The 9,885-nt window shown below is 40.6% G+C and overlaps 1 pseudogene; it reads left to right on the top strand.

The window, feature by feature from the left end:
* Positions 1 to 1,258: 1,258 nt before the first annotated feature.
* Positions 1,259 to 1,666, top strand: LOC101580688 (annotated as a pseudogene).
* The last annotated feature ends 8,219 nt before the right edge of the window (positions 1,667 to 9,885 follow it).

Here is a 9,885-nt window from a genome sequence, read left to right as displayed (position 1 = left end):
ACTAATTAATATTGTACTAGTTTATTATGTATATATATAATTTCACTACACAAAATTACAGGAATTCAGTATTAGTATCTTTTTTTATTGTTAAATGATACAGTGATTTTAAAATTCACCCAAGTGTTTATGCAGCCAAGAACATTCCAAGATGCTATTGAAAGAGGAAAATGACAGGAGAACCGTATTTAATGCAGGGGAATAGGGGAAGTGGCGATACAGGATGAGAAGAGGGAGCTCCAAGCGAGATTCGTTATTGTGTAATAACTGGACGTATTACTAGTATTGCACGAGTTTAAATAGTCATTGCAATAAATGCCTTAGGAAAGTTTGTTCAAAATGTAAAAGTAAAAATTCTTACTTCTATTCCACGGTGTAATGAAAAATAAATTCCAGGTGGTTTGAGTATCTACACAAGAAATAATGTTTGAACTTTTGAAAGGTATAGTGAATTAAACATTTATATTGTGAACACAGAGGGAGATTACTTAGGCAAAAAGCTTAAAAACTTAGCATACATCCGAAAGAAATGTATTCAGGAGCATTAAATTTTAAACACTCTTTGACAGAAATAGCAGTTGTAACACCTAAAGACAAACCCCAGATTGGAAAAGGCGTATCTGTAAAGTTCATAATAAAACTAAATATTAGTAATTTAAAAACCCTGTAAGTCAATTAGAAAAATGTATGATGACAAAATAATAAATGATTTTTTCACAGAAAGGAAATCTAAATGACCATAAATAATACAAAATATTATATTAGTGTAATTAAGAAAATGTAAATTAATGCTGCAGTTCAATATTGTTTGAAAATGTTCATATTAGCAAACTTAAAAGTCTCACTTTACCAGGCATTGATTTTTTTCTTATGAAATTAAAACATTTTCTCACTATTAGTAAATTCTAGAGTCTATGTGTACAAACATAATCTATGTAAGTAATGTTTATTACACCATTAATTTAAGGGCAACAAGGACCCCACAGTATGATTGCCTCCTATTTACATTTCTTAAAGAATAGACACGTCCCTTTGGTGCACATTTTTAAAAATATCATGGAAAAAAATTACAAACCTTGTCTTATCTTCTATGGTATAGTGTTTTTCTTACCATCTGTGTTCAGTAATAATAATGAAACCTTTGAAAAGACTGCTGTCTAAAGCAGTAGTGCCTAACGGTGTTCCAATTTCGAATTACCTATAGCACTTAATAAAAAATCAAGCCTTTCCGCTGTAACTCTGGCTCTGTGCTGTCGCAATGGGCAAGTTCATGAAACTGGGGAAAGGTGCTGATCCTTCCGGATGCTACTCTGGAGGCAAAGCTGTCATCGTGAAGAACATCTACGACAGCACCTCTGAGCACCCCTACAGCCATGCCCTGGTGGCCAGGATTGACCATACTCCCTGCAAAGCCACAGCTGCCATGGGCAAGAAGAAAACCGCCAAGACACTGAAGATCGAGTCCTTCGTGAAGGCTTATAACTCCCACCACCTCATGCCCACAAGGTACTCTGTGGACATCCCCCTGAACAAGGCGGTGGTCGACAAGGATGTCTTCAGAGACCCAGCCCTTACGTGCAAGGCTGGGCAGGAAGCGAAGGTCAAGTTCAAGGAGAGATACAAGACAGGAAAGAACAAATGGTTCTTCTGGAAGCCCTGGTTTTAGGTGGGGTTTTGTTTGTTTGTTTGTTTGTTTCTGTCATTAAAAATTTCAAAAAAAATAAAAATAAAAATTCTGTCCACTATACACGCAGAGTCAAAAATTCCTCTTTGGGACGTAAGCAGCACAGGGATTTTTTATTATTATTATTATTATTATTATTGTTTTGCACCACTTCTTCCATCGTTGTAGACTACAATATCAGCTAGTTATTATTTTGAATCACAAGATTCATTCTCTTAAGACCTGCCCACAAAGTCGTGGTGGTCACAACAGAATCAAAACCAGCACAGAACTACAAGGCACAGTGATGGGGACAGCAAAAGGTTCTTATATCCATGCCAGAGCTGCTCCTCTAGCTCTCTCTGTTTTATATAGTTGTTTTCGAAAGTAGAATTGATAATTTCAGCAAATTATTGTGATTAAATATATTATGAGAACTGTGTGAAATCGAGGGCCTTCAGGTTTAGCTTACTGGATATGTGCATCAGAGAAAACCTACAAGGAACCAAGTGCTTTAATTCTGTGGAAGTAGGAGCTCTGCAGGGAAGCACCACACAGTCAAGCAAACTGAAAAGTCATGTCAGTTGTTATGGTTTGTGCTTAGTTGTCCCCCAAAGTCGCATGCAGTCATTGGGGCAGCTTATAGACTCTATGACTAATTCATGATCCAATGCTGGGATTGTGCATGTGCGTGCTACTCCCCCAGATACCCTAAAGGCAATGTAAAGAAGGTAGAGAGGCTGGCCCTCTGCCACAGCTGCTGGTGCGCCTCCCTTTCTGCTTTTGCTGTGCTGCTGTTTTCCACCACCCTGAACTGCTGGCCTTTGCCACATGCCACGCTGCATGGGAGCCAGCTGAGTATTAACTGAAACCTCCACAAACTGTGAGCTAAATAAACCTTTCCTTCCTTAATTCTGGTTGTAGGATATTTTGTCCCAGCAATGAGAGAAAAGTAAGCAAGACAGACTTTGGTACTGAGAGTGGCTTGGGGTTTTTGCAAGGGAAACAATAAAATACGGAACACATTTTATAAGATTATTTTATAATCACCCAAAGAATCATATATAAGAATGCAGAAAATCTACCCACACACTAAAGACCAAGGGCCTGGAGCCTAACATCCTGCATCAGTCTGGATATAAACATAGAGCCCATAACAGTGCTCCTACAAGTCCAATTAGAGGCCTAGAGCCCACAATATCACATGCAGGCCCACTTCATGGATTTGTGCTGGCAAAGCCCAAAATTCATGGGGGAAGCTAGAAAGTCTATGACAGTGGGATGAAGGATCTGTGCTAGCAGACTCAGGGATCTGAATGGGAGCCAGGAAGCAGTGCTCAAGGTAAGCACCAGAGCTCCCCAAAGATACCACAGCCGTCCTCAGCAACAGTGAGGTCCTGAGCTCCTGCAGTAATGAGAGAAACTGAGTTCCCCTCAGGAAAGCCAATGCGACAAGCTTCTTGAGGCTGAGCAGTGCACCATCTTCCCCTCTGGAGCCTGCAAGTGATGCTCAAGATGAGAACCAGAGCTCCCCCCAAATTAACTGCAGCCATTCTCAAAGACAATGAAGGTCCTAAGCTCCTCCAGTGACAAAAACAGCCAAGATCATCAGGAAAGACAGCAGGACAAGGTCCCTCAGCAGAATAGCTCAAGAGACCAAGAAGCTTCCAGCAGCTCCCCAACAGCTTCCAAACAGCTTCCCTGACAGCCTCTCCTTTTCTTCTCCAATGGTTCCTCTCCAGCTGCCAGCAACAATCCTCACATGCGCCTTCTACACCCAGCACCATGCTAGCTCAGTTCCACTAGGTGTAACAAGTTGACCACCAGTTAATGATTCATCACATTTACAATGAAAAAGAAAATATAATGAAAAGTATTTTTAGAAATCAGCTCATTAGTTAAACATCTTGTATGACAGGAAAAATGTGACTGATACTCTTCCTGAGAAAGAGATACTTTATCAAAATTATTGTGCTATCTAATAAGACTAAATTTTACATTCTTAAAGAAATATGTGGAAATACTAGTTTTACTGTTTCCTAAATCTATATATAGCCTTGGACACTGTAGATGAACATCTCCTCCAGGTGTTCTTATCACTTATGATAAGAGTGTTTCTGTTATAAAGTGGTTATGCAGATTGAAGGTAATATGTGTGTAGTACTTGGTATACTGCTAAGAAATTATGATCAAGAGATAGAAACTAATATTAGCACAGCATGAAAATTGTGACAGGAAAATGTTAAGGAGATGCTTAAGTAAAATAAATAAAATACTGTAAAATGAGTATTTCAGAGAAATATAAAAGGCATAAGACTGAGATTAGAAATGTATGTATTTTTAAAAATGTGATTTTATTTCATTATTTTAAATGGTTATGGCTTTTAAAAATAAAGATGTAGGACCAATGAGATAGCTTAGTAGACTAAGCACCTGCCTAGGCAATTGTTTGATCCCTGGCCCTGCCCCTAGGTATGCTGAACAGGCTACTGAGACTGGGCATGGTGGTACATACCTGCAATCCCAGCGCTGGGGAGGCTGAAAACAGGAGGATCACTACAAGTCCAACCTGCATAGTGAGACACTGAACCAAACACATTTAAAAAACCAACAAACAAAACTAAATTAAAATTAAAAAAGAAAAAAATGAAACACAATCTTGTGAGAAAATAAAAGAAAACTAGCATAGTACTCTAGTCTCAAAATTGGTATTTGTGCGAGAGAATGTCTATTAAAGTTTAGCGACCATGTGGTGAGCAACATCTGACAAACTGAAAAGATCCGGGTGCTCTTGTCTAAAACATCTCCAGAACTTCTCATTTAATCAGAATTGGGGTTTTGGAAGGTGATGGGATGAAGGGTACACCGTGCTGCACCCCTGAATTTGTTGTTAGGAGGTGAGTAGTGGTAGAGAGGGGTGGGACAGTGTGCATGTGAGCTAGGAACTGTTCTTCTTGCTTCTTTTTAATGCATTTGGTTGTCACAGGGTCTCACTACGCAATTTGGGCTCATAGTGGTCCTCCTGTATTCAGCCTCCCCAGCTCTGGGATCACAGACATATGCCACTACACCTGGACTCTGGGAATGGCTTAGCCCACCCTGGGAGCAGGCATGGTGCAACATGTGGTGCCTGGGATTGAACCATGGTCCCTGTGCTTACCTAAGCTTGCCTAAGCAGGTGCTTTAGGTCACTGAGCTATCTTGCGGGCCCTGCGAACCATTCTTATCTGGCCTTGTTTTTGCTTGCACTGCTTCCATGCTTCCATAGGGGGAGCGGCATTCTTCTTTTAGCTCCTATCATGTTGTGCATGTCTTTGAGTCAGCTGACCATGGACTGAATTCTCTGAAACTGTCAGTCAACATAAACATCTCCCTAGAGCAGCGACTGTCGGGTATTTCCTCCCAGCAACTGATGCAGTGGCCAAATGTTAAAATGCAAATAACTACTGCATGATATCAACTTGGATCCTAGAGTTGGAAATGATTTGCTGTCTGATCCCTCAACAGGAAGCTGTAGCTAATTCCACTACTAGAACCTGCCTCTTTTTACAAACTCAAAAGACAACAGATAAAATTACTCTTCTGAACCTCCATTACTGTCACTGATGGTTCCAGGACCTCGTCTCAGTCACCAATCAGATCCATCTACCTGGACCTGGCATATGGAATTGATAGCACAAAGAAAAGGAGAACAGAAAATCCAAGAGCATTCACTGAGTCCATGGGCCATATCTAACCACTTTTGGAAGGAATAACTGCAGCTCTACAGGAGGTTCAAGCCTTCTCAGGCTAGTAATGAGGTGGATTAACTGAGATACTTGAATGCTTTCTAAGACTGGTTCTTCAACCTTCCTCTGAAAACTAGGAACTTTTAAGTATCCACTCACTTCATTTGTCTATGCTGAAGTCAGGCTGACTGGATTTCACTTGCTTGGGACTGAGATTTCTTGAGGACCATGTAGAAATATTCAGCATAACAGTCAGGAAGAAGCAAGGGCAAAAGATACCCTAGCTCATTCAGGTTATTGCCTGAATTTGAGCTGGCTGGACAGTGTGAACTTTTGGGACCTTTATAATATTGAATTTGCTTCCATTTTGTATCATCATTCTTAGATACTCTGTACGTCAACTTTACCACAGTCAAATATCTGAAGCAGCTCATTTATCAAAAGAAAAATTAGTTTGTTCATAAGTTTATGAAGTATGAAGCCCAAGGTTAGGAAGTCTGTCTCCCCTGAGCATTGAGGACAATGGCTATCATGCTGCAGCTTGCGTAAGAGTAAGCAATCGCATATAAGACAAAAGTGGCAAGAAAGAGACTGTCGCCCCTCAAGCCCCTCGAAAGCACATCCACCATGTCCTGAGGACTGCATGCTAGGCGTCACTGCTGAGAGGTCCACAGTGCTTTGCATACCTCTGTGCTGGGAACCAGGCTTGAAATACAAGAGATCTTTGGAGACACAAATAACACAAAACCATAGCAGATACATGTGAGAAGGCCATTGTTAGTCACCTGTGAGCAGAGCTAGCCTTTGGGCATGCTCAAGTTAGCTGAGTTCCAAAGGAAACTTAATTTTGCCTGTCTTCCATCCCTCTTCAGCCTCCTGTCCTTTCAGGCTTTTCCATAACCTTATTTATGTTCCATCTCTATCCCCCCATTTTAAAATCAAATTCTGTCTTCAGACAAAATATCTGATAGAAGTTATTTATGCTCTTTTGTGCATAGAAGCCACTTTTTCTCTTAAAATATTTATATTTTATTCTTCTCTTTTCTCCACATAGAAAACAATGCTATAGGGATATGTGAATAGTGCAAATATTAAATGAACAACTTCCTTTTGTGAATATAATGTTTAGTAGAAGACTTCCAGACATCGATCAGAAGTTTACGTACTTTACATAAAAAGAAAGTAAAATTCTTCTAAAAAGATTAACATCATGAGTCCATTTGATTTTGTGCAAGATCTCACTAGGCAGCTTGGACTCATCGTGATCCTCCTGTTTCCAGCTTCCCCAGATGCTGGGATTACAGGTGTGCCCCACCGTTCCTGGACTTGGTCACCAGCTCAGTGCACCAGGGGGCCGGGTCAGAGCGGCATGTGGTTCCAGGGATCAAAACCCAGTCCCTGCACTTGCCTACGCAAGTGTTTAGTCCACTGAGCTATCTTGCCGGCCCTCATGAGTTCATTTTGAAACTGCTTTGATATATTTGAATAGCCTTCTAATGAAGCAAAGACCATGTTACACACACGTTGAACCAGGACAAATTGGTAAATATAACATAGACACTTATTTTTGATCAATCATAAGTGGAATTAGTATTCACTGGTCCTGCCTAGAGTAGACACTAGTGAATCTGAAGTTCCCTAAAAAATTATATTTTTCTTAAGTACAGATCTTTAGAATTTCAATGAAGCTGAAGTGTTCTGTCTTCTCACACAAGTTGAAACCTTGTCTTAGAAAGAAGAAATGGGCCAGGGGAGATAATGCAGTGGAATAGGTGCTTGGCTTGCAAGCACAGGTTCCTGAGTTCGATCCCTGGTACTACCAAAAAAAAAAAAAAAAAAAAAAAAAAAAGAAGAGGAAGAAGAAAAAGGAGAAGGAGAAATAGAAGGAGAAGGAAAACTCTTCAAGAAGAACAAAAAGCAATGAACTAGTGAATCAGGCCCTCACATGACACTATTACAGATCTCAGTGTTTTTACTCTCAGAATAATTTTGCTTTTTGCTGTTCAGATGAGAGCCCTGGGTTTTGGAGAATTTAGTCTATAATTACTGATCTTGTGGGTATCAGAGCTATAATTTTAATTCATGCCTTGAACTCTTATGCCTTTTTACCCCTCACATTCACACTGTAAAGACAGAAATGTCTGAGAGACTCTTCCAGCTAACCAGCTGCCTGTAATAAGGGATCATAAGCAGAGGACCCTGTGGCTTCCCAAACAATGATCTACTTCCTCGTCAGAAAATTGAACCTGTTTCTCATAGTCCTGGGCGATATCTGAACTCTGAGGAAATACTCTGGTTCTCCAGACAGAATTTCGAGAGCCCCAAGGGCCTCTAGGTGGCTGCGTGCTGCTCCCGGCCTGAGTTGTGTGTTTCCACAATTCCACCAGACACAGACGCTCTTGGACACGACCGCATCTTATTCCTTACACTCCCAAAGTATATCACCGTGTCTGACTCAAAGACGCCATACAGTAAATATTTGTGAAGTCACAAACGGTGATCCAAAATGGAAAATGAAATCCTACTGAAGAGATGCAGGTCGGCCTTCATGGCCTGTGCTTTTCCAGATCTAAAGGAATTGGTATCAGCACACATCATTCATTTGCAGAATCCCAACCCGACTCGGCTTTCTGTTGCTGCCTTAGGATATCTGCAGGGCTTCTCAACTTAAGTAAGGTTGAGAAATCAGGAGGAAAATCATGTCCTTTCCTTCACTTAGAGAAGTAGCTGACAATTCATGAAGAATTGAAGCATAGCTGAAATTCATATCAACATAGATACTGGAAAGCTACCCTACCTATACTACTGTTGAACAATAAAGGCTCATTCTCACCTTCAAAGTTCTATGGCTGGGGAGATAGCTCAGCAGTCTAAGCGCCTGCCTGGCAAGTGCAAGTACCCGAGTTCAATCCCCAGCATTGTGTGCCATGCTGCTTGCCTGCAATTCCAGTGCAGGGAAAGCTGAGACTAGAAGATCACTATCAGTCTGAACTGTATGATGAGACTTCGTATCAAATCAATCAATAAATCACTGGAGCAATGAGGATACTCAATTGCTTTCAGCTTCCTTCTTTAGACTATGTTCTAAAGCAACAATTTAGTCAGAAAATAACTGCATTTTGCTCTTGGAAAAAATATGCTTTTGTGTATTAGAACTAAGTTTAGTGGAAGATTATCCTTCAAGAACAAGAAAGGTCATTGCTTGAAGACAATAAAAGGCTGCTTAGAAAATTACGCTTCTTGTACTGTTAGTTGAGTGAACACAACTCTGCAAATGGCAAGCTTTGATTCAAAGTTTACTTACACTTACAAGCCAGGTTATCTTTTCAGGAATTCTAAATCTTCTGCAAACTTATTTTCTGCATACATCAAGTTATGAAAATTATATTTATTGTCCTTATAGGCCACAGGTATTAAGTGAGGTTAGGTGCTTTTGTAATTGCTAGTGTAATTTTAGTACATCTGCAATATTCGGCCAATATTATTTTCTCACCTTGTTGAATGAAATAAAATTACTGTGCTGATGCTGCTCTGTAATGGCAGAGAGGCAAGATCTCCAGAGAAAGGACTTGCAGTATGGAGTGGGCAGGTCATTTTCTCTCTCAGCAACTCTTATCTCTGTTCTGTAAGAATTAACAGGAGTCAGGAATGTTTATAGTAACCAGGAGAATAAAGCTGGTCTGCACAGAACCCAAAACAGACCAGTCATAGAGGAAAGATTTTATCTAAACCATCTGGCTGCAGTCCAAGACATCTTGGGAGACACTGAGAAACTTATTCTGAAATGCATGAAACTCTCTGAGAAGACAAGTATGACCCCGTGAGAAGAGTTCTGGCCAGGAAGCTGCAATTACTCCAGGTCATCTTGACTCCACTCTTGTCAGTCTTGTATGGTCTTTTGGCCACAGGTGGTGTTCGCTTATGGGTCTGTTGTTCTATGCAGACTTTAGAAGCTGGGCTTGCTTCACCTGCATCACCCATTCAGTTCTATTCTGTGGAATCTGCTGCCGCATATGAAGGTGATGAGCAGTAGAACTCTCCTGACAGAATGGTTAGAGGATCATTCATGCACGGCTAGCAGAACGGAAGCTTCCTTGAGTGCTTAGTGTGCTTTAAATACCTGCTTTACAATAATGGAGCAAGGTCGAATAGCTTTCTTAAGGCAACTGTCTATCCAAACTCCATTCGGGTCTTTCTGAAGCTGTGGTTAGGTTTTTTGTTTGTTTCTTTTTCCTTTTTTTGTATTTTAGGAAAGGGTCTACAGGGTGTTCAGGGTCTCACTACTAGATTAGACTCCTAGAAAGCCGCCTGTTTACAGCCTCCCAAGAGCTGGGATCAAACTCCCAGGCCCTGTGCCTGCTTGCAGGTGCTTTAATCCCTTGAGCTATTGGGCCACCGATTGTTGTCAGTTTTGAATAATTGTCCTAACTACAATTTATGGTCAACAATAATTATCAGAAAACTAATTTAGAGTGTTAGGAAGTTGAGGATATG

The sequence above is a fragment of the Octodon degus genome, unplaced genomic scaffold, assembly GCF_000260255.1.
Source record: "Octodon degus isolate 3935 unplaced genomic scaffold, OctDeg1.0 scaffold00014, whole genome shotgun sequence".
In the NCBI taxonomy this organism is placed as follows: domain Eukaryota; kingdom Metazoa; phylum Chordata; class Mammalia; order Rodentia; family Octodontidae; genus Octodon; species Octodon degus.
The sequence above is the reverse complement of the archived record's forward strand: the minus strand, read 5'-3'. Positions and strand labels throughout refer to the sequence as shown.